Below are 23,616 nucleotides of genomic sequence, written 5' to 3' on the forward strand. Positions count from 1 at the left end.
AACGTTGGTTGTTACTGGGCACCGGCCGCGGGTCAGGCCCTGGCCCGTCAGATGCTTCAGGCCGCAGGTCCTCTTGCCCACCGTTCCCGCAAGCGCACGGGCACATTCTGCCGTCGCCTCCATTTTACAGGTGAGCAAACCAAGGCGAAGTCGTGGGACTGGCCTGGGCTGCAAACCTGCATGGCTGAGCCCTGTGTCCCACTGACCCTCAGGCTGAGGACGCCGGTAAAGCAGCAGGAGTGACAGGAGCACCAGCACAGCCACACGCGGTGCAGCCTGGACCTCGGCGTTCTCCCCGAGACTCCGCTCCAGAGCCCGAGAGGGAGGAACCAGGAGTGCGACAGCGAGAGGCGGAGTGCGGCCAGGGGAAGGAGGAAGGGCAGAGACCAAGCGAGGACTGGCCAAGGGTGGCCAGACACCGCCTGGCCCTGCCCCGGCCTGCCTGGTCCTGCCTGGCCTGTCACTCAGAGGCCCTGACCACAGTCACTTCCTGGCCCTTCTGTGCCTCCCACCCAGAGGTCCCCCAGGGCCCCGGTCAGCTGAGGGAGAGCCCTGCAGGTGAGTCTGTACCCAGCGCCTTCTTCACCCTTACACAGCCCCACCCGCGCCACCTGCTGCTCCCGAGCCTTGGCCTGTAGCCAGGTGACCCTCGCGTCCCTCTTCTGGCTGGACCCAGTCCACCAGTGACCCAGCAGCGACTGCCACTGGTCCTTGCTCCCCCAGCACAGTCATGAACACGTCTGGCCATCCCTCCCCCTCCGCAAGGTGTCCACGTGACTGAGTTGGGCCCCCGCCTCCCTGCACCCAACCTGCAGACAAGCGCTGGGCACAGGACGTGGCGAAGGTGGGAGACGTCCCATCGGGGGCCCGGGAGACCGCCTGTGGATGCGGTATTGCCCTGGCAGCAAGGGACGGGGCGGGATCCGGTCATAAAGCGGTCCCCAAACAGTCACCATGACAACCCCCAGCACGAGGGGGTTTTATGCCTTCTCCAAGTTTTATGAGGCGCGCACAGCTCTTTTATGGACTCTGGCATTAATTATGCTCATCATAGGATGGAGTGCACTAAAACAGCGAAGCGGATCCACCCGTGGGGCTTTGCGGAATTCATACACATTTCCATAAAACGCCGAGGAAGTGACTGGAAGGCCCTCGGCTTGCGTGAGTATTTGGCAGTGATGAGGCGAGGGATGAAGGTCAGAATTTGAGTTTGAACAGCAGGAAGGAACGGGCAGAGGAGGGAGGGGTGCGTTTGGTCCGGGATGGAGCCTCGGCTTGAAGCCGGGGAGAGAGAACGCTCCCGTCGCACAGAGGCCCGGGGTGGGGACACTTCCGGAGGCGCCGACTCGTCACAGATGGTGACACAGCACTGCGCCCCAATGCCACCTTTCTATGTGACCCTTTGGGGTCCATCCACTCAGAAATAAAGCAAATAACCGCCACTTCATCCTTGCCAGGCCCCTGTCTTAGCAGCACTTATCTCCAGGAAATATTTTCCCTGGGTTCACATGAAATAAACCCGTGAGTGCTATTTGAGCTGGACTCGGCCTGAGGCCAACGCGCAAGAACTGGGCACGTGTTTGGTTCCAGGCTTTGAGCACCACGTGGAGAAGGTCACGCACCAAGGTCACGTGCTTCCTCGGGTCCCGGAAGCTGACAGTGAAGCCGGTGCCCTGACTTGGAAGAGCTCTGCTCCATGCCCGGGTGGTCGGCACCCGTTGGGCACACTCTCCAAACGCCCACTGTTTTCTCCGTACCTGCTCCAAACCCGGAAAGGACAGGAAAGGAATTCCCAAGGGACACTGGGACAAAGCAGGGAGACAGGAGAGGAGCAGTGGCAGGTGTGGGGGCCTCGGCAGGCTGGCATGGCAGCTGCCCGTGCAGACGAAAACCAGCCTTGGTGGGGGAGAAGCCGTGCAGAGCCGGGGATCTGTGATGGAGCAGGAAGCTCCTGCCAACCGAGACGGGCACGAGCGCACCTGTGCACAGGGGCCGGGGTGCGTCGCCCCAGCCCAGACTCCGACACTGCCCCAGCAGCACCAAGAGAAAATGGATGTTGTCTGTCGGCGAGCAGCCAGGCAGGTGCTGGGCTCACGGACACGAGACCCAGCTGAGAATGGGAGCGGAGTGAGGTGCCAAACCAAGGCGATGGCATCGAAGTCCATGTTCAACACCATCTCCAACAGCTTCTGCCACGGACGGAGCTGTGTCCCCAGAGCTCCCAGGCCGGAGCCCTCGCCTTCAGTGTGACCGCACTCAGAGACGCAGCCTGTCGGTGAGCACTACTTCAACCTGGCTACTGTCCCTACAGGGAGCGGGTGAGACTTCAGGGACCTGTGAGCCCCCAGGAGAGCCCCCAGGAGGACACAGCCAGAGGGAAGCACGAGCAGACCAGGGCAGCCCAGGGGACCCCAAGGCAGTGGCACCCTGGTCTTGGCCTCGCAGCTTCCAGCACTGTGGGAGACTGCGAGCGCCCGGCTGCCGACGCTGAATGGCCACACCGTGAGCTGCAGGGGCCTCTAGGAGCCCTCTGCCTGGACACCTGGAGCTTCCCCACAAAACGAGCAGGGCCCCCGCTGTCCCCCTCAGCCCCCCCAGGGTGCGCCTGTCAGGTAGGGCTGCCCCACACAGAGCTTCCATCGGCACCGAGACCTCACTCCCCGCATCAGCGGAGAACCAGGGACCACAGGGCCCATGAGCAAGCCTCTGGCAGGGGGCCGGCGGGAGGGAGCGGGGACGCAGGGGAAGCAAGCAGGGGCAGAGGTCAGGCGGCAGGTGCCGGCCCGCGCCCAGAGCGGATCTGTGAGATGGGAGCATGCGGGCTCCGAGGGCCCTCGGATGTGACCGGTGCTCGTAGAGATGAAGAAAGTCACCCGAGATTCACAAGATAACGAACGTTAAGGCAGATTGTAGAAAACGGAGATTCTTTTAAAGTAAGGAACGAGGAGGCTCGCTCCGGAAGTCAGCCTCCAGCAGTGGGACTTTCTAAAGGGAAGAGAAATCACCGAATAACACGAGCCCGTACAGGTCCACGGTCATGTCTGAAGGACAGCGGGAAGCGGCCACGTAGGCCCACTTGATCTGCTCACCCAGCCACAAACCCCACAAGAAAGAGCTAAAGACGGTGAGGTGGCTTCTCCCGGGAAACAGGAATGAGAGAGAGAAGGGGTCTAGGCAGCCGGAGCAGCTCGGAGGTTAGCAGTCCAGGGCTACTGTCTTGTTCATACACGCTACACGCTTCACACCACATACGTGCTACACACTTCACACCGCGTACACGCTACACACTTCACACCACGTACACACTACACGCTTCACACCACATACACGCTACACACTTCACACCACATGCACACCACACACTTCACACCACATACGTGCTACATACTTCACACCACTTAAACACATGTGTCACACCACATGCATTCCTGCAGTACACACTACATGCTTCATAGCACATGCACACTACACGTGTCATACCACATACATTCCTGCAGTACACGTGACACACTCCATACCACGTATGTTCCTGCACATGCGTACTATGTTTCATACCTCACACATTGCTATACGTACCATGCATTTTACATCCCATGCATCTGTATACTTAGGTTGTATGCACCTGTGCCATTCACACTCCACACATTTATATGCTTGTAGACCATCTATTACTGGGCAAGCATTAGAGAGAAACCTAAAGTTCCTTTCTTCTCCCTAAGAATTCCTTTTTCTGGTTTGATGCATATTTATGTGAATCTACAGAAACCATATATTATTATCCTTGTGTAGCCTTTTTTTAAGATTTATTTATTTATTTGGAAGTCAGAACTACAGAGAGAGAGGAAGAGACATAGGGAGAGATCTTCCAGCCACTGGTTCACCCCAAGTGGCTACAATGGCCAGGAGCCAGGAGCCAGGAGCCTCATCCGGGTCTCCCTCGTGGGTGCAGGGCCCAAGGACTTGAGCCAGCTCTGCTGCTTTCCCAGGCCACAGCAGGGAGCTGGGTTGTCAGTACAGCAGCCGGGACCTGACCAGTGCCCATATGGGATTCCAGCATCGCAGGCGGCAGCTTAGCCCGTTAACCACAGAGCCAGCCCCTCTTACTTAGCGTTTACATGATTGACATATTCTCAAAACTCCAGTGGCGCCACCAGATTTGACAGCAATGTTTTGGCTCAAAGACCCCGGGAGCAAAATCTCTCCAGTTCTCGTTGTCCCCAGGGGCCTCGCCGAGCTTGGACAGGTGAGCTAGGAGCTGCCGGCCCTACCAAGTCCCCTGAGGCCTGCTTCATGGTGGTACTGGCACAAACTGCCCAGCGCCCTACCCCAGGAGGGAGGCAGCGGGGTAGCCGCAGGGCTCCTGCGTCCCAGAGGAAGAACCAGGAGGAGAAACCACGCAAGGCCATCGCCTTCAGGGCAGGGGACTTCAGGGACAGGCAGCGCCTGCTCCCACACGGACCCCACCCACTGCCCCGTGTCCTCCCCGCCTGACAGCAGCGGTGTCCACACAGCCAAGCCCGCCCACCACGGAAGCAGCCTTGCTCCACAGGCCCTGGGGCAGAGTACTTCCTGTGAGTCACCATCCTCACTGATGTCTAAACCACGAAACCATAATGTTGAAAAGATTCAGGGGCCGGGGCTGTGGCACAGCAGGTAAAGCTGCCGCCTGCAGTGCCGGCTCCCATATGGGCGCTGGTTCAAGTCCCAGCTGCTCCACTTCCGATCCAGCTCTCTGCTGTGGCCTGGGAAAGCAGTGGAAGACGGCCCAGGTGCTTGGGCCCTGCACCCACGTGGGGGACCAGGAAGAAGCTCCTGGCTCCTGGCCTCAGCCTGGCCCAGTACTGGCAATTGCGGCCAAATGGGGAGCGGATGGAAGACCTCTCTCTCTTTCTCTCTCTCGCTCTCGCTCTCGCTCTCGCTTTCTGTCTTCCCTCTCTCTGTGTAACTCTGACTTTCAAACAAGTAAATAAATCTTTTTAAAAAGAAAAAAATACAACAAATGTGCAAGAGCAAAAACGAACCCTCAGCAGCTCTGACCTTCGAGGGATAAAATCTAAGTCTCCCAGGAAGGTGTGAGAGCTCTCACCCCCGGGCTCCAAGGCCCCGCCCGGCCTCGCAGGGCCTCCCTCAGGGCCCCTCCACACCCTCAGGCTGGCGACGCCCACGTTCTGTGCCAAGGGTGCAGGGAGCCCACGCCAGGCCCTGCAGGGAGAGCAGACAGGTCCCTTGTGGGCACTCAAATGGCTCCACCTGAAGCTAAACAGTCAAAAGCGCCACGGCCACTGGCACACAGCCACGGCCACTGGCACGCAGCCACGGCCACTGGCACAGAACCACGGCCACGGGCACACAGCCACAGCCACTGGCACACAGCCACGGCAGCCTCGGGGGACCAGAGACACCGGGGGAGTTGAGGCTACGGGATCAGCCCCCAAAGTGCTTCACCTATCCCGCTGGCCCCACGTGCACAGGTCGCCTGCAGCCAGGGTTAGGCAAGAGGGACCCCACACACACCAAGACGCCAAAATCCCTTCATTTCAAGGAGCTTGGTGTGAAACACTCGCCCTAGTGGATCAGTCTCTAGGCTGACTCTGCTCCTCTAAGGTGGTCGATGGGCTCCTGTGCCCCCAGATGCCACGTCACCTGCAACCACGGAATGTGACACTGTCGGGAAATGGAGCCACCGTGGATGAGCTAAATCCAGGGTCCAGTGTCCTCTCTGGGAGAGAGGACACACAGCGGATCAGAACAAACGGGAAGAGGCAGGGCCCCCGTGGCCACCCACACAGGAGCCCAGGGGCCGGAGGGACACATCCTCCCCAGGGCTCAGAGGCAGGGACGCGTCCTCCCCAGGCTCCATAGGGGAGCAGGGACCTGCTCTCACCTTGACCTCGGAACTCTGGTCCCCAGGACCAGGACAGAGGAAATGTCTCTCACAGACACACGTGGCCGGAAGCACCCAGGTGGTGGTAATTTGACACAGCAGCCACGGGACATGTGTGTACTTAGCATGTTTACGGCAGGAAGGGCTAGATCTTGCCAAACAGCTCTGCATCCACGGTTGGCAAACGTGGGAGCTTCAGGAGCCAGCGGTATCAGGAACAGAGGGCGGCGCGCACGGCCTGCCCTCAGGGACGGATCCGAGCCCCGGCCCTCCACGGGCAGCACCCGGAGCCGCCCAGGACTCCCCGCGGCCAGCGCTGCCAGGAGCTGCCCCTCAGCGGACCCCTGATCGCCGTGCCCCCAGCTTCATCCTAAGTGCCCTGGCTCATCTGAGGGCCCGGGGAACTCGGGACCAACGACCCCCCCCCCCCCCCCAGATCCACGCGGCCTCGTCAGAGTGGGAACGACTGCGGGGCTTTGCTGTGCCTCGCTGTGAGCGGCTTCCCACCCAGTTTGATTTCTAACTCCAGGGACTTCCAGCGGGACACCGAGGAAGGGGCAGGAAGCAGGGGCCCGGGCGTGCGCCCACAGCTCCCTGGGGTGGTTTCTCACTTCGCAGCGAGCAGGGGGGAAGCGTGATTGTCACACAGCCGGCTCAGCCACTGCCCGGGACACCGACACCCTATACCGAACGCTGGTCCGAGTCCCGGCTGCTCCACTTTCGATCCAGCTCCCTGCTAACACACCTGGGAGAGCAGCAGAGGACGGCCCAGGTGCTCGGGCCCCTGCACCACTAGGCGACCCGGATGGAGTTCCAGGCTCCTGGCTTCGGCCTGGCCGTTAAGGCCGTTTGGGGAGTGAACCAGTGGATGGAGGATTTCTGTGCCTCTCTCTGTCTCTCCATCCTTCTTCCTTTCAAATAAATAAACCTTTCTAAAAATATGCATTGTGAAAAAAGCTATGCGTGGATTTCAATCTTTTGCACCAAAATAATCTTTTAACTGCATGTTCATGAACTTTCTGAAGCACCCACACACACACATACATACATGTACATGTATCAAGAAATGACCTCCAAGCCCGAGCCCTTCCTGCCTTAGAGCCCTTGCTTCAGACATAAATACACAGGGCTCCCAGAGTAGCTGTCGGCCGTCACTGGCATGGGGTAGACCACAGAGGCCTTGGGGTCGCACCTGCTCCGCTGCTCAGTGTGGCCACAGGAAAGCACTCGGCCGCCCTGGGCTCAGCCGCCTGGCCTGAGCGTTGGTGCCCCCCGTGAGCGGGGACCCAGTGAGGGCTGAGCCTACCCCATCCCTCCCCCAGTGCACCGCCACCTCACTTTTCCCACCTCCGTAAAACAGCCATGGACCAGCACCCTCACTACAAGGGAGTGACGCTCCCTGGATACTTGCTGTGTGGTCAGTGGCCGTGAGTGTGCCCTGTTGGTTATGTCATTTGCGATGTCATAAGACACACAAAACACCAGTAGTTGAAGGAGCCCAGCCAAACGCATGCTCGCCCCAATACCAGGGCTCAGGAGGACCGGGACCTGGGCACCCCCACCGAGGGCTGAAATGGAGGTATCCGACCTTCCAGAACCCGAAGCCTGCGTTCGGCCTGTGCCTCTGAGTTCCCAGGTTGGAGGGATCTCCGTGTGCACCAACACAGGCACCGTCCCCTGCGAGCCCACGTGGCACAGGAGGCACCAGCCACAGGCCAAGGCTTGGCCCAGAAAATGATGAAGGGCAAATCCAGGCAACTCTGTCCCCCCCCCACCCCAGTTAGAGCGAGGAGCCCGTGCATCATTAGAGGGGAGGACTTGGCGGGCCCCAGGACCCCGCCTCGGCAGTTGTCTGGGGGACTCACCTCTGCAGCTTCTCCACAGAGCTTGGCTTCTCTCCACTCTGAAAGGCAGTGTCACCCTGAGCTCTGTGCCTGGGGGTTACAACCCCCACCGCCCCTCCCTCGTGGAAGCTGTGACCCTGACCCTCGCCCTGCTCCATCATCTTCCCACGGCTCCTGACGGAGGCTGCAGGGGGCCGGCCCTCATTTGCCCCCCTTGGGTCCTGAACCCCTCAGGAGCAGGTGGGTTCAGCCGTTCAGCCCCCAGCTAGGCTGCCCCAGCCCGAGTCTGAGAGTCCGGGTGCATGGCTCCTGACTCCAGCCCTCCTGCCGGCGTGGATCCTGGAGGAGGTAGAGATCCTACCACCCACGGGGGAACCTGGGTTGAGCTTCTGTCTCCCACTCCGGCCCTGTCCCAGCCCCAGGCACTGTGGGCCCCGGGGGAGTGAACAGCTGACGGGAGCGCTCCTGCACTCCGATTCCCAAATAAAAAAGACAGAAGCAAGGCAGAGGAGGAGCAAAGCGTGCCCTGATCTCTGGCAGAGAATTCAGGGACCTCCCACGCCAGAAGGAGCGACTCCCACCCAGGCCCAAGCCCCGGGATGACCACAGCAGCCCCAGAGGGCAGCTCTCACTGTGACTGTCGCTCTCACTGATGACTGATGACTGACAGCACGGACCGCACCAGCCCACAGCCCGCACAGCTCCTCGGGAATGGTTTCCAACTGAGATGTGAGGGCAGCTGGTCTCCAGCCTGAACTCCTGCTGCCCCCCAGTGGGGGTTCCCTGCTGGTGCCTCCACCCACAGGCCAAGGCCGGGGTGCCCAGGGGCAGGGAGGGCACGTGCCTACCTTAGGCATCTCAGGAAACCACCCCCAGTCCCTTTTCCACCCCTAAGCTGGTGCCCAGAAAATGCGAAGCTGGAAGCCTTCGTTGGGCCGTGCAGCGTGCACTGAGCCCAGTGAGCAGGCACAGCCCAGAGAGATCAGTCCTGGCAACACCGGGCCGGGAGGCGTCTCCCATTCCAGGGGACATCGCCACCAGCAGGTGCATTTCTTCCAGGGGTGCAGGAATGTGGGGGAGGGGAGTAGCACATTCAAAGACCGGCAGGGCTGGAACCTGGAGGGCCTGGGGAGCCATGGCAACGCCCTTGCCAGAAGCAGGCAGCATTTGGACAGTTTTCAAAAGTTGGGACTGACTTGAAAGCAAACTTGTTTATCTTTGCAAATCCCTGAGCAATTCACTGGGGAAGATAAGACACGCAGCTGCTTGTTAAGTTCCAGACAGACAAAGCACACAACCCGGGCTTCCGGGGAGCCTCAGCATCGGTGTGTGCAGAGGGCTGAAGAAGTGACAGTTTATTAAAAAATATAGGCTGTGCCGGGGAAAAGTAATATTGGATTTTATGATTATTTCATACTGGGAATTGTTACATAGTTCCATGCCTGTTTATTATATAACCACAGATTGCAATAATACATTTCGAAGCTTGTAAAGTTCTGAACAAGCAATTTTTACACACCTACATTTAGTAGACTACTTTAAAAAAGCAAGAAAAGAGGGGGTGGGGAGTCTTATGTTAAGAAGAGAGAAAATAAGCATTTGGGAGAATAAAAACTGCGACATCTTCGCACGCATCTCCTCGCCGCTGGACAGGGCCTGTCTGCAGGACCTGCTGGTGGGCTCCTGTCTCCCACAGACCCTGCACCACTGGCTGGAGTCGATCCGCCGGGAGCCTTGGGCGTCCCCGGTGACTCGGCGTCACACAGTGGGGGTGCCCTTGCGTCCGTTCACCGAAGTCCTGCACGTGCCCGTGGCTGGGCAGCATGGTGGACACAAGGCAGCTGATGCTGAGTGGAAATCCCATGTGGCCCCTTCCCGACGTGGGGGGGGAGCAGGAGCGTGGCAAGTGTTACTCGGCATGCGGGCAGAGATCACCGCCAGAAAGGGAGGTTCAGGGGCCCCAGGACCCCAGCGAGGCTGCCAGTCAATGAGACTGCACCAGGCAGGCAGACGGAGCTATGATCCACGAGGGTGCTGCCGTCTGTCCGCGCACGGCCACGTCTCAGCGCAGAACAGCGCCCTGCACCACTAATCCTGCTGTTGAGAGCTGGCGGCGTCAATAAAAGAGACAGAAGTCGTCTTAAATCTGCCAGCAGAGCCACGGCTTCTTATCTTGGAGGGCCCCATTAGCCCTGCAAACTGCTGCCGCCAGCACAGCCCGGCTTCCAGGAATCTCTGCCCGGGAAAGTAAAACAAATGACTCCCTCGGTCCCAGGGGCCGCGCGACAGCCACGACACGGCCTCGGGCAGGCTGCACGAAGCCGGCCCTGTTTGACACGACGCCTGTTCTGAGACTCACACACGGACTCAGACCCAGGGGGGACGCCCACGTGGCTTTGAGAGGGCCTGGCCGGCGGGCTCTCCTTCTGCAGGGCGGCAGCTCCTGAACGTGACAAGAGGGGACGGCACCAACGGTCCCTGGGAAAGAGCTCCAGTAACGAGCACTTCATCTCCAGGCAAGGTACAAGCGGCCGTAAACGCCGCCGCGCTGACACTGCGGCTCCCCCACAACCGGTGTGCACCGGGCTCCCAACCCGAGCCCAGACCCATAACCAGGGACAGACATGGCCTCAGAGAGTCCGGCCCGTCCAGCTCCTCCTTGGCAGCTGAACGCGTGTCCACTTGGAAGGGGAGGACGCAGCCCCAGAGGGCTGTGCCAGGCTCGGGGCAGGAGTGTGAGGCCAGGGCCATTCGCTGGACTGCAGTGTGTGACAGCCGGCACCTTTCCATCTGTGCCCAGGGGACTGCAGGGCCACCCCCACCCCACTGCCTCCCCTCAGAACAAGCCCTGGCACAGCGGGTTAAGCCGCCACTTGCAATGCTGACATCCCACAGTGCAGGGCCAGTTGGAGTCCCGGCCGCTCCACTTCCGATCCGGCTTCCTGCAGCAGAAGATGGCCCTGCCGTGGCTGGAGTCCCCGCTCCCGGTCTCAGCCTGGCCCGGCCCTGGCTGTTGCAGCCAGCTGGGAAGTGAGCCAGGGACTGGGCGATCTGTCTCTCCCTCTTTGCCCCCCCCCCCTCTTCTTCTTTCTCTCCCTCTCTGTCACTCTGCCTTCCACATAAATAATCTTTTTTAAAAAATAATAAAATAAACTATGCCGTGAACTGCACACAAAAGGAAGGGTCTCCAGGATTTGCGATGCTCCCGGACAGACAGAGCAGCGAGACCCCCATGGTTCCAGGAGCTGAGGGCGGGCCCACTCTCGGCAGAGTCAGTCACACAGAGAAGGGGGACACCCAGCACCCCACTCTCTGATGCAGGGCCACTGGCGGGGACCACAGCTTCTCCTCCGTGGTGGCAGAACAATGTCCCCACAAAAGACATAAAGTCCCAGCCCAGCCCCGGTGGGAACCACGTGGCTGAGAGACAGGGTCTTCGTAGCTGACATCACAGGAAGAGGAGGTCACGCAGGACTCAGAGGGGCCCTAAGTCCAAGCACGGGCGTCTTGGGAGGAGAGGAGGCCTGGACACCCAGACACGGGGGAGACCTGGTACAGAGGAGGTGGGGTGGGAGTGACAGCCGCCAGCCAAGAAGTGCCAGGGACTCCCGCCACCAGCAGGGCCGCGGGGGCAGGAGCACAGCGCCGTGGACACCTGGACCTCAGGCCGCTGTGTCCAGAGCAGCAGGCGGGGATGAGTTCTCTTGCTTTCGCTCCCAGCGCTCAGGACGCGTGGCAGCCTCCAAGCTGGGACCCCACCACCTGCGGGCCACACACGCCTGCGCGTTCACTGTGTTTCCCACCAGCATAAACAAAGGAGAAGCTACAGAAACTGAGACCAGCAAACCGCTACTCCGGGGCGGGGCACCGAGAGGGGGCTGCTGGGGCGGGGCGCCGAGGGGGGGCTGCCAGGGTGGGGCGCTGAGAGGGGGCTGCCTCCCTGATGCACCTGCCTTTGCACGTGGAGCTTGGGACCCCAAACCGAAGCAACAGAGCTTGGCCCTTGCAGGTCCAGGGACCAAACTTTTCAGTGCAAAAGAGAAGCAAGTATAAAACCAGAGTGACTGCGTTTAGGGCACTGGAATCTTCCGCTTGATTTGTTAACAGTGTGAACTCAGGCATTTTTCCTTTCTAAAACAGCTGTGCTTCCGATCCCTGGTCACATAAAGGCCTAAAATCAATGACAATCCCATAGCAACAAGCAGCCTGGCACCCAGGAGATGAGCTCAACACCCTTTCTCGAGGAAAACGACAAGGGCTCCCCGGAAACATGGCTCCCCCCAGGTCTGGAGCAAGAAATGTTCAGGGGACCAGCGCTGTGGTGCAGTGGGTTAGGCCACCACCTGCAACACCAACATCCAATATGGACACTGGTTCAAGTCCCGGCTGCTCCACTTCCAATCCTGCTCCCTGCTAATACACCGGGGAAAGTAGAGGAAGACAGCCCAAGTGCTTGAGCCCTGCACCTGTGTGGGAGACCCGGAAGGAGCTCCTGGCTCCTGACTTCAGCCTGGCCCAGCCCCAGCCATTGAGGCCAACTGGGGAGTGAACCAGCGGAGAGAAGAGCCCTTTCTCCTCTCTCTCTCTCTCTCTCTCTCTCTCTCTCTCTCATTCTGTATTTCAAATAAATAAATCTTAAAAAAAAAAAAAAAAAAAGGAAGAAGAGGAAGACGCGGTGCCTAGACTGCACTGCTGTAGTTTTCTCTCTGCAGATTCTGACGTCAGGGCTGAGTTGGTCTCCTAGAAAGAGCTAGAAAGCCTTTCACCCCCTCTGCTGTCTGAAAGAACAGATTATTGTGTGCTCATTTCTCCTTTAAATGTTCAGCAGAATTCTCTCATGAAACTACTGAGGCCTTTAGTTTTCTCTAAGGAAAAACTGTGAAAATGACTAATTTTCATAAATACATATGCAACTACTCGAGTTTTTTCTGTCCCTATCTATTCTCTGAATTTGCATTTTGGAAGAAATATATGCATTTCGCATGTGCTGCCAAAGTTGTTGGCACAAAACTGTTTAACACTGGGACAGGTGTTGTGGCGCAGCGGGTTAAGCCACCGCCTGCGATGCCAGCATTCCATACGGCACCAGTTTTGGTCCTGGCTGCTCCACTTCTGATCCAGCTCCCTGCTTGTGCTCCTACCCCCATGTGGGAGACCCAGATGAAGCTCCTGGCCATTGCAGCCATCTGGGGAGCGAACCAGCCGATGGACGATCTCTCTCTGTCTCTTCCTCTCTCTGTAGCTCTTTCAAATAAATAAATAAATAAATCTTGAAAAAACTGCTTAACATCTTTTTTAAAAGTTTAAAACAGAGCCACTTTATCACTGAGCAATCCCACACCTAGGTCTACACCCCAGGGATATGGAATCGGCCCATCGAGGAGGCGTGTGCACTCTCACGTGCACTGCACGCCTGCTCCCAGTAGCCAAGACAATCAGCCCAAGTGTCCACCATCCGAGGAATGCGTCAGGAGGATGGGTGCACGTGCAGAATGGGATCCTGTCATTTGCAACATGAGTAACCTGGTGGGCAATGTGTTAAGTGAAAACAGCTGGCACAGAAAGACAGCCACGCGTGACCTCACTTCTATACGGCTCTACAACCAGGCGGTCTCTTGGTGCTCAGCAGGGCTGGGGAAGCCGAGGGGGCGAGTGGGCGGAGCCCAGCTGAGGGCAGCGGTGCCAGGCCAGGAAGCAGGGCTGCGTTCTGGTGTTCATCGCCCAGGAGGGGACTGCTCTGCTCCAAGACAGCCAGGAGAGGAATTTAATGTCCTCACCACAAAGAAATGACCAGCGTTTGAGAGGATGGAAATTCTAGTGATGCTAATTTAACAATCAGACAAGATATACACGTCCCGAAACACTGTACCCCATAAATACTTGTAATTATGTATCAGTAAAAAGAAAACATTGAAAAGAAATGTTCTGGGTGAGTCAGAATATTTTATCAGCCCAGTGCACCAGCACACACACACACACGCACGCACACATACATGTACACACACCATTAACACACATACAGCATTCACACTCAACACATACACAAACCCCATATATGCATGTACACATATACACATACACACACCATTAACATACACACCCTACACACAAACCTCATCACACACTCCATTAACACACTATACACACAAACCCCACACATGTGTGTACATGCATCTTTATTAACATATATTATACCCTATACACATACAACCCACACATGCATGTACACATGCCATTAACACACAGCATTCACACAGACACCACACACACATACATGCACATGCAGTATTCACACACATGCATGTGCACATACACATCGTTAACACACATACACACTACACACACACACACCCTCCGCAGATACAGAGTCACAAGGACTCACTGTCCAAGTTTGATGTGCGAGGGTGGTGTTTTATCTCCACAATGAGGAGCTGACGGGACAGCGCCCTGACCAGCCAAAGGAAGAACACTGAATGCCCTGGGGGTCTGGGACTGGTCCCTCAGGGAAGGGCGTTGGTGGGAAAACTGGAGAACCCCACAGGCAGGGCTTAGGCTAATGGCCACGTGCCAGCGGCGACTCTGGTTCTGGAAGGTGCACGGTGGTGACGTCACACACTACCCCGCACATGGCCTTGGCACTTTCTGTAAACCTCCAATCGCTCCAGGTGCAAGGATGTGTTTAAAAATACAGTGACTGTGATAGATGAAGCTACCAGAAACGCGGACGCATGTGTGGGTTCATAATGACCCTGAAAACTCGTTGACTGATGCTGAAGATTGCGGGGGTGCCAACTCATTAGCCTGAACACTGACAATTACAGGGAAGGCGGCAGCATCTGTCTCCTGGTGCGGGGTTGGTATTTCAGATGAGTCAGAGCTAACGAGAGCGCGATCGTCCGCACTGGCCGTCCGCAGCAAGTGCAAAAGGAACGATAGGATTAGCAGTTACCATGGAGCAGTAATAAGCACTACAGACGCTGGGTAGAAAAATTATGCATGCGATTCCTCTTTAATCTAACGGTTCCATCTGCAGAAACCGTCCTGGTGCGTGTTACACCTACCGTGTGCACCGGGTTATTGAACAGGAAAAAACGAAGTGTTCACTGTTAGGGGACAGGTTGATGGAAGAACGGCAGCTCCATCAAATGGAGAACCTCACAGGTGCAAAAAAGGACGAGGAATCTCTCTGTAGATTTAAAGGCAGTGATCCCGATATCCCGCAGGGAATACAGCAAGATGGCCAAAGACACACATAGCTTGTTCTCTTAAGAAAGGGAGAGGTGGGGGCCGGCACCGTGGCTCACTTGGTTAATCCTCCACCTGTGGCGCCAGCATCCCATGTGGGCACCGGGTTCTAGTCCTGGTTGCTCCTCTTCCAGTCCAGCTCTCTGCTGTGGCCCGGGAGGGCAGAGGAGGATGGCCCCGGTCCTTGGGCCCCGCACCAGCATGGCAGACCAGGAGGAAGTATCTGGCTCCTGGCTTCGGATCAGCGCAGCTCCAGCTGTAGCGGCCATTTGGGGGGTGAACCAACGGAAGGAAGACCTTTCTCTCTGTCTCTCTCTCTCTCTCTCTCTCACTGGCCAATTCCATCTGTCAAATAAAAAAAAATTTTTTAAAAAAAAGAAAGCGAGATGGCCTGAAAGTCCATAATGTGTACTTCAATACACAAAAATGATGCAAAGGAAGAAAACTCCAAAGGTAACTGCTAAGGGCCACTTGGCAAAGAGTGGGATGGCCCGGGGGGCACAAGGAGAGGACCTCAGCCTCGATGAATATTCCCTGTCTCGTGGGGACCTCTGGAAACAGGTCGGCCTCCCGTCTACCTGCTAACAAAATTAAATTAAAAACCACTCTAAAATTCCAAGTGCGTCGAGCTCCAGCAACAGCGCCGTGTTGTGACTCAGTGGCAGCACCATCTTAGAAAGGAGCCATCTCGAGCCACTTCAGATCACAGCGAGACGGCCACACACCCTTAGGCGGCATCGGGAAGAGCAAAAGGAAACGTGTGCTGGCTGCGGGAGTGACCACGAAGCCCTACCCCAAGACCGCTGCTGCCTGTGCGCACGGGGGGAGGCGGGCCAGCCAGCAGGTCCCTGGATATCACTGGGAAACTGAGATGGGGGCCAGAGATAAGACACTGCAGTATTTACGCCAAAATTCCCGTCTTTAATTTTAATTGAAACTACGGTATGAATCCGTGAGGTCCGTTTTATAAAAGGAAAAGGCTCAGGTGCTTCCCAGGCTGCAAGGCCTGTGTGGTGGCTGACAGCAGCCCCCACCTGCTCCCACTACAACCTACAATGGTTCCTGGGAAACCATCTGATCTGGCAAGACAAATGATGCTCCCGAGGGCCTGCAATATTCCACCTCAGCAGGGAGCCAGGAGTCTGTGGAAGATGGGGGCCAGGTCAAAGGGCTCAGAACCCACCTTGCTGGCACTCCCCGGGGCCAACGAGGGGGCGACTGGAGAATCAGTGGAGACAGCAGCACAGCAGCCTAACCCACTGGAAGGCTCAGGCCCGCGGTTCACAATGACAAGCTCTGAACACTCACTGGTCACTCCGCCACGAGCTCGAGAACCAAGCCATTCGCTCGAAAGCTGGTAAATAAAGCAAAGCAGGCGGGGCTCTGCGCTGGCTTCCCGTGAGTCTTCTCGCGCGATAACTAAACCATCAACGAGAAGTTCCTTTTTGTAAGTGCGTTATGTTTCATGAGGGAGGAAGGACGGAAACATTGCACTGTCGCCACCCATCCATTCCTAACCATGGATCTGACCCCCAGGGACAGGAGTTGTAACAGGTAAAGGGACTGGAAGGGCGCCCCCTGTTGACACAAACGAACTAAAGCTGCACATCGGGGGTGGGGGACACGCAAGCCACACACGGGCACATGCGGGCACCCAGTGCTTCTAATCTGTTATTCATTTGAGAGGCAAGAGAGACAGAGCGAGTGCACGCTCCTGTCCACGGCTTCATTCCCCACATGCCCGCAGCAGCCGCGGGGTCAAAGCCAGGAGCTAAGAACTGCACTGAGTCCCGTCAGGAGCAGCAGGGACCCAGGTACCTGAGCCCCAGCACCACCTGCCAGAGCCTGCGTAGCAGAGCCAGGAGTGAGCCCAGCACCCCGACGTGGGACGACGGCACCACCAGAGAGCGGCCACGAGGCCAAAGCCCTGTCCCTACGCTGGTGGAAGCTGTACAGGGCCAAGGCATGCAGGCTGTCAACAAATAAACTGCAAAGGGTGAGAAAGAATCAAGGGGGAGAAGGAGACGGAACAGAGAGTGAGAGGGAGTGTGCAGCCAGCGCGACCGGCACACAGCAAGTCACAGAGATTTTTAATCAAAAAAACTGTACCCCCCCCAAAAAAAAAGGCCTGAGACAATCAGCAACATTCGAACTCTGACCAGAAGCTATTAAGGAATTAGTGTCCACGTTGTGCGAGGGTGGCATTTTCAATCAAATGAAGAGAAAGGAAAAAATGGGGAAACGTCGCCATTTTGACATCTCTAGTGACCTGGTAAGTCAAGGAGAGTTCACACAAGATGTGACAGTAACCTGGCCAGACTGGCGGCTTGAACAGCCTGACCCATGCTAACGTCCCTCACGGTGGGACAGCCAAACCCACTCTGGGAGAAACAGCGGACTCTGGCCTCCTGGTCCGTCCCCGGGAAGGACACACAGGCCCCAAAAGTCCCCTGTCCCCAGAGGGAAGAGGAGGCCGACTCCCGACTCTGCCGACCTCCGGGACGGGGACGGGAGCAGCTGGGCCAGCAGCACAGCCCCACAGTGACCCCGCTCCCCACCCCGCGGTGACCCCGCTCCCCACAGCCCCACGGTGACCCCACTCCCCACCCCGAGGTGACCCTGCTCCCCACAGCCCACGGTGACCCTGCTCCCCACAGCCCACGGTGACCCTGTTCCCCACAGCCCCGCGGTGACCCCGCTCCCCACAGCCCCACGGTGACCCCGCTCCCCACAGCCCCGCGGTGACCCTGTTCCCCTCACCCCGCGGTGACCCCGCTCCCCACAGCCCCACGGTGACCCCGCTCCCCACAGCCCCGCGGTGACCCCGCTCCCCACAGCCCACGGTGACCCCGCTCCCCACAGCCCCGCGGTGACCCTGTTCCCCTCACCCCGCGGTGACCCCGCTCCCCACAGCCCCACGGTGACCCTGCTCCCCACAGCCCATGGTGACCCCGCTCCCCACAGCCCACGGTGACCCCGCTCCCCACAGCCCACGGTGACCCCGCTCCCCACAGCCCCGCGGTGACCCCACTCCCCACAGCCGGAGCCATCAGCTCCCCGGCACTCCGGGAGCTTCCTGAGGGCCAGCCAGCGACCTCGCTCTCAAGGTCCTCGTGTCCCGTGGGATGGCCCATGGGACGCCATGCTCCCCCCTGTCTCAGCCATGGCCAAGGGCAGCCACTCTTGCTTTCTTCACCAAAATTACAAACAGCTTGGTTGCAAGGTGACTGGCCAGGAGGTCCCTCTGCTCGGGCCCCCACAGCCCGAGCCGTGGTTCTGCGGGTTAGTGTGACTCTGGTATTGAATTGGGACTCTTTTTCTCAAGATTCATTTGATTTTAAGCACAGTTGGCCCTGGTACCTGGGTGTTTCGTGTCTGCAGGTTCAACCAGAGACAGACAAAGCTCACAAACAAAAAAGGTAGCCAACGTGGGGAGGCGTCTTTTTCCCATCCTCTTCCTACAGAACACAGGGGAGCAAGTGCTCACCCGGCTTTGTAAGTGCTCCAGGGAGGGCTTGCCTCTGTAAGGGCTCGGTCAGACACACCTCTTCTCGTGGGCGGCCTTGGTAACTGCAGGGGCCCTGGAACCAACACCCCGTGGACACCAAAGGACAACTGGACCTGCTGACCAAATGAGAAAACTGCGCTTTGTGTAAACTGCCCCTTCTAAACTCAGCCGAGGACGAGGACTGACCGCGGAACTTGCTCGCCCACCCAGCCCCGATCTCCTCATGGCCCTGCCGTGGATGAGCGCCCACGGCCACCGGCAGCTGTCAGCCTGCGGTGACCGGGTGCCAGGCATCGTGCTTCATCTTCGAAACAACCTCGGAGGTGCTTGTTATTATCCCATTCTACAGATGTGCCGAGTGAGGCCCGCAGAGTTGACAGAAGTTGCCCAAGATCAAACAGCCTCGAAAGGGAGAAGGAAACAGGCTCAGCCCAGGGAATCCGGGGCCCACGGGCAGCCAGGAGCAAAGCTCACTGTGAGGGCTCCCTTAGAGCAATCACAGAACAGCTGACTGCACTTAACAATCGTTTGCTTTCAAAATTAAACTTAATTCTCACCTCTCTGCAGTTAGCAAACTTTCAAAATACACTCTGCTGCCAAACCCCTCTGCAGACAAAAATAAATTCCTTTGAAAAGTAAAGGGGGAGGGAGGGAAGTCACTTGAGCAAGTACTGCACGTGGCAGCTTCTGCATCTGCGCCGCGTCCGTGTGACCCCCTTTGTGACCAGGGGTGCCGACAGGTACCCAGCCAGAGCCAGCACGGCTCAAGGAGGAAGCAGCCCGCACGTCCACATGCACCTTGCTCCCTGCCTCCCTCTGCACCGCCCCCCTCTGTCCTCCTGAGAGCGCAGGGCTTGCATACCTGCAGGGGGCACTGCCAGCCCTGGCAGCTGCTGTCTCCCACGGCCACAAGAGCAGTGGTTCGAAACCTCCCTTCGCGTTCTGCTACCGGCCACAGGAATGGACCTCCCGCTGCAAACAACTGGGAAACCAGGAAAATACACGGAACAGCTAGGAAACCAGGAAAATACACGGAACCACTGTTTGGTGAAAAGACTGGCCCTGGTTGAAGCAAGACAAGGGAGTGAGCTCTACAGCAGCCCCCGCCTGTCGCCAGGAAGCGGTTTCCAGGCCACAGCACAGCCGGGAAGGAGCCAGCAGAGTCCAGGGGTCTCTGGGTGGACGTCGGCACTCACACAGGCCAAGGCAGCCAGTGACTGAGGAGCAGAATTCCAGACAGGAGGGGCCGTGCAGAGAGAGACTTCCGGAAATCCGCCAAGGGGCTCCCAGGAATCCCGGGCTCTATCCCAGTCTACACGCAGAGCCTAATGGAGCCCCGAGGCTGGGCAGTATCAGCTCTCCACGGACAGTGGCTCCTGGACACCACAGACAACGATCCTCAAAGCACACTCAGGGCTGTGAATCGTCCACACTTCCCAGTCAGACCAGCGAGAACTTGCTAACACAACGTCATCCGGTAGGGTCGGCCTTCCTGCCTGCCTCTCTCTCTCTCTCTCTCTCTCTCTTTCAAGATTTATTTACTTGAAAGCCAGAGTTACAGAGAGACTAGGAGAGAGGTCTGCCACTGCTGGCTCACTCCCCAAGTTGCCCCAAAGGCCAGGACTGAGCCAGGATGCAGCCAGGAGCCAGGAGCTTCCCCCAGGCCTCCCCGTGGGTGCAGGGGTCGAGCTCTTGGGCCATCTGCTGCTGTCTTTCTCAGGTGCATTAGCAGGGGGCTGGATTGGAAGTGGAGCAGCCGGGACTTGAACTGGCGCCCACACGGGATGCCAGCCGTGCAGACGGCAGCTTTGCCCACGGTTACACCACAAGGCTAGCCCCAGGCCTATTCTTTCAAAGGGCAACTAGATTATCTCTCTAATAAAGGATACTTAAGGCTACTTTAAAACAGCTTAAAAGAGAACCTTAAAAAGATCACCCTACTCTATAAGGAACCTACATTCCTGCCATAGAAAATCCAATACTCTAAAGAAATAAGACAAAGTCCTGCACCCTATCATACAAAACATCCAACATCTAACCAAAAGTAAGTAGACATACAAAAAAGTAGAAAAATATAGGAGATTCACCAATAGAAACAAACCCAGAAAAGATGGAAAAGATGGAATCAGCAGACAAGAACTAACAACTATCATAAATACACTCTACATGCTCAATTAGGCAAAGGAAACAGAAATACAATGAGAAATAAAAAATATTTTTAAAGACCCACATAAAATTTCCAGACATTGTACCAGTGTTGTGGTATAGCTGGTTAAGTCACTGCCTGCGATGCCAGCATCCCATCTGAGCCCTGGTTCGAGTCCCAGCTGCTCCACTTCCAACCCAGTTCACTGCTCACGCACCTGGGAAATCAGCAGAAGACGGCTCAAATACCCCCCCCCCCCCAGGAGGGAAAGCCAGCTGGAACCCCTGGCCTCTGGCCTCAGTCTGGCCCAGCCCCAGCCACTGTGGCCACTGGGGAGCAAACCAGGAAATAGAACATTTCTCTCTCCCTCTCTCTCTCTCTCTTCTGCCTTTCAAATAAATCTTTTTTAGAAAAAATCCCAGAAAAATCGAGCACCTGCAATTTTAAAACCCACTGGAGGCAGGGAGCACATCACACCCTGTGGAGGACACGAGCAGGCGCGATCACACGGCCGTGAAAGCCACAGCAAACGGAACACAGTCAGTCTCCTGTGCAACAAAGTCACGCGGTTGAGTACGTGCGTGATGGGACCTCATGAGGGAAGGAGGCAGAAAGGTGGCAGAAAAGATACTTGGAAAAAACATGGCTGGAAATTTTCCAACTTAGGTGAAAAGTATAAACCCACAGATCCAAAATGTTGGACAAGTAACAGTGCAAACGGACATAAATCAATAAAATAAATATTAAAATGCATCAGCATATCACAATCAGATTGCTAAAACACGGTGCTTTCTGTGTGAGAAAATCTGAGAAGCGGCCAAGACCAGAGCAAGCCTCGGGCGGAGGAGCAGTGAGAGCGGAGCTGTCCGCGCAGAGCACACAGGCGGCGGAGGACGCGCTGCAGGCTGAGGACACCCACTGAGACCCCGCGCCCAGAATAGTGCGTGCGAAATGAAGTCCAAACAAGAACTGCTCGAGTAAAGGAACGCCGGGAAGACGTCAGTCACATAACAATGCTGCCAAAAGCACAGGCAGCTCTTCACCCTCAAATCGATCTCCCTACACCACACGCAATCCTAGAGCAACCACTGGCATCAGCAATAGTAATGAACAAGGAAAAACTAATAAGCAGCTAGTGGAGACTAAAAATTAAATATTTACCCTACTCAGTCTGGAAGGAGTCAGGGAAAGAAGCAAAAAGGAACAAAGACTAAATGGGGAATAGAAAACAAATACCAAGGTGGTAGACTTAAACCCAGCCACACCGATGGTTACATGAAACGATTGTCCAGGGACCGGCAAAGTGGCATAGCGGGTAAAGAGGCTGCCTACAGCGCCGGCATCCCATGTGGGCATAGGTTCCAGTCCTCACGCTCCAGGTCTGATCCAGCTCTCTCTACGGCCTGGGAAAGCAGTGGAAGACGGCCCAAGTCCTTGGGCCTCTGGCACCCACGTGGGAGACCTGGAAGAAGCTCCTGGCTTCTGGCTTTGAATACTGTGCAGCTCCGACTGTTGTGGCCATCTGGGAGTGCACCAGCAGGTGGAAGACCTCTCTCTCTCTCTGCCTCTCCTCTCTGTGTAACTCTGACTTTCAAAAAATTATTAAACCTTTTTTTTAAAAAATCCCCAGATATTTAGCAAATACTCAACACACTTAATGGTCAAAAGGAATAACCATGAAGAAAATTAGAAAATCTTGGACATTAAAATAAAGCTATAATTTATAAAAACTTTTGTGATGTAACTAAAGCAACACTTAATTTATAGTAATTAATGCTCACATTAGAAAAGAAGGCTTCGGCCGGCGCCGTGGCTTAACAAGCTAATCCTCCGCCTTGCGGCACCGGCACACCGGGTTCTAGTCCCGGTCAGGGCACCGATCCTGTCCCGGTTGCCCCTCTTCCAGGCCAGCTCTCTGCTGTGGCCAGGGAGGGCAGTGGAGGATGGCCCAAGTCCTTGGGCCCTGCACCCCATGGGAGACCAGGAGAAGCACCTGGCTCCTGCCATCGGAACAGCGCGGTGCGCCGGCCGCAGCGCGCCTACTGCGGCAGCCATTGGAGGGTGAACCAACGGCAATAAGGAAGACCTTTCTCTCTGTCTCTCTCTCTCACTATCCACTCTGCCTGTCAAAAAATAAATAAATAAATAAATAAAATAAATTAAAAAAAGAAAAGAAGGCTTCAATTAGTGAACTAAGCTTAACTAAGAAAACCAAATTCAGATAAGCAGAAGAACAAAAGTAATAAACACCAGTGAAAGCAACGAGCAGAAGATAGACCAATACAGACACGCAGTAAAGACGACCCGGAAGCTGGGCCACAGAAAGCAAACCAGTAGCCGTCAGCATCTGCAGGAATGATGAAGGGAACAGAGCCACAAAGCAGATCGGTGCTGTGAGGCACCAGGGAGGAGGCACACGGACCCCACCGACCCGGAGAGGACCCTGGGAAGACGTTGCAACAACTCGACTTCTGTCGTTTGAAAACCTGCATGAAACACCCATGTGTAGCACATGCACTCACAGCGCTCACGCACGCAGAGAAAGATCGTCTGCGTAGTTTACATCAAAACTGAATTGTAGCTGTGAGGGTGCATCAGAAAGTTCCTAAAATGTATAAAAGATTAATTTATTTTGGTGCAAAGAGATTTTGAAATCCCTCCATTCAAAGGGTCTTCAACAAGATTATGGAAAACGTGTATTATGAGAAAACTACATGGTTTTCAAAAATTGTTGCACTGAAATCAACTCATCTTTTAATTTTACATCTCTATGAACATTTTGAAGTAGCTTCAAATTCCTAGAGAGAAAGCTCCGAGGTCAAACGGCCTCACTGCTGAATTCTACCAAACGTTTACGAAAGAATCAATGCCAATTCCATGTGGGCCCTTTGAGAAAATAAAAGAGAATGAAACACTTAACAAGGCCAGCATTACTGTGTTACAGAAACAAAAGACTTCTCTCCCCCCAAACAGTTCAAAGATTACAATG

This window comes from Lepus europaeus, chromosome 17 (genome assembly GCF_033115175.1).
Source record: "Lepus europaeus isolate LE1 chromosome 17, mLepTim1.pri, whole genome shotgun sequence".
In the NCBI taxonomy this organism is placed as follows: Eukaryota; Metazoa; Chordata; class Mammalia; order Lagomorpha; family Leporidae; genus Lepus; species Lepus europaeus.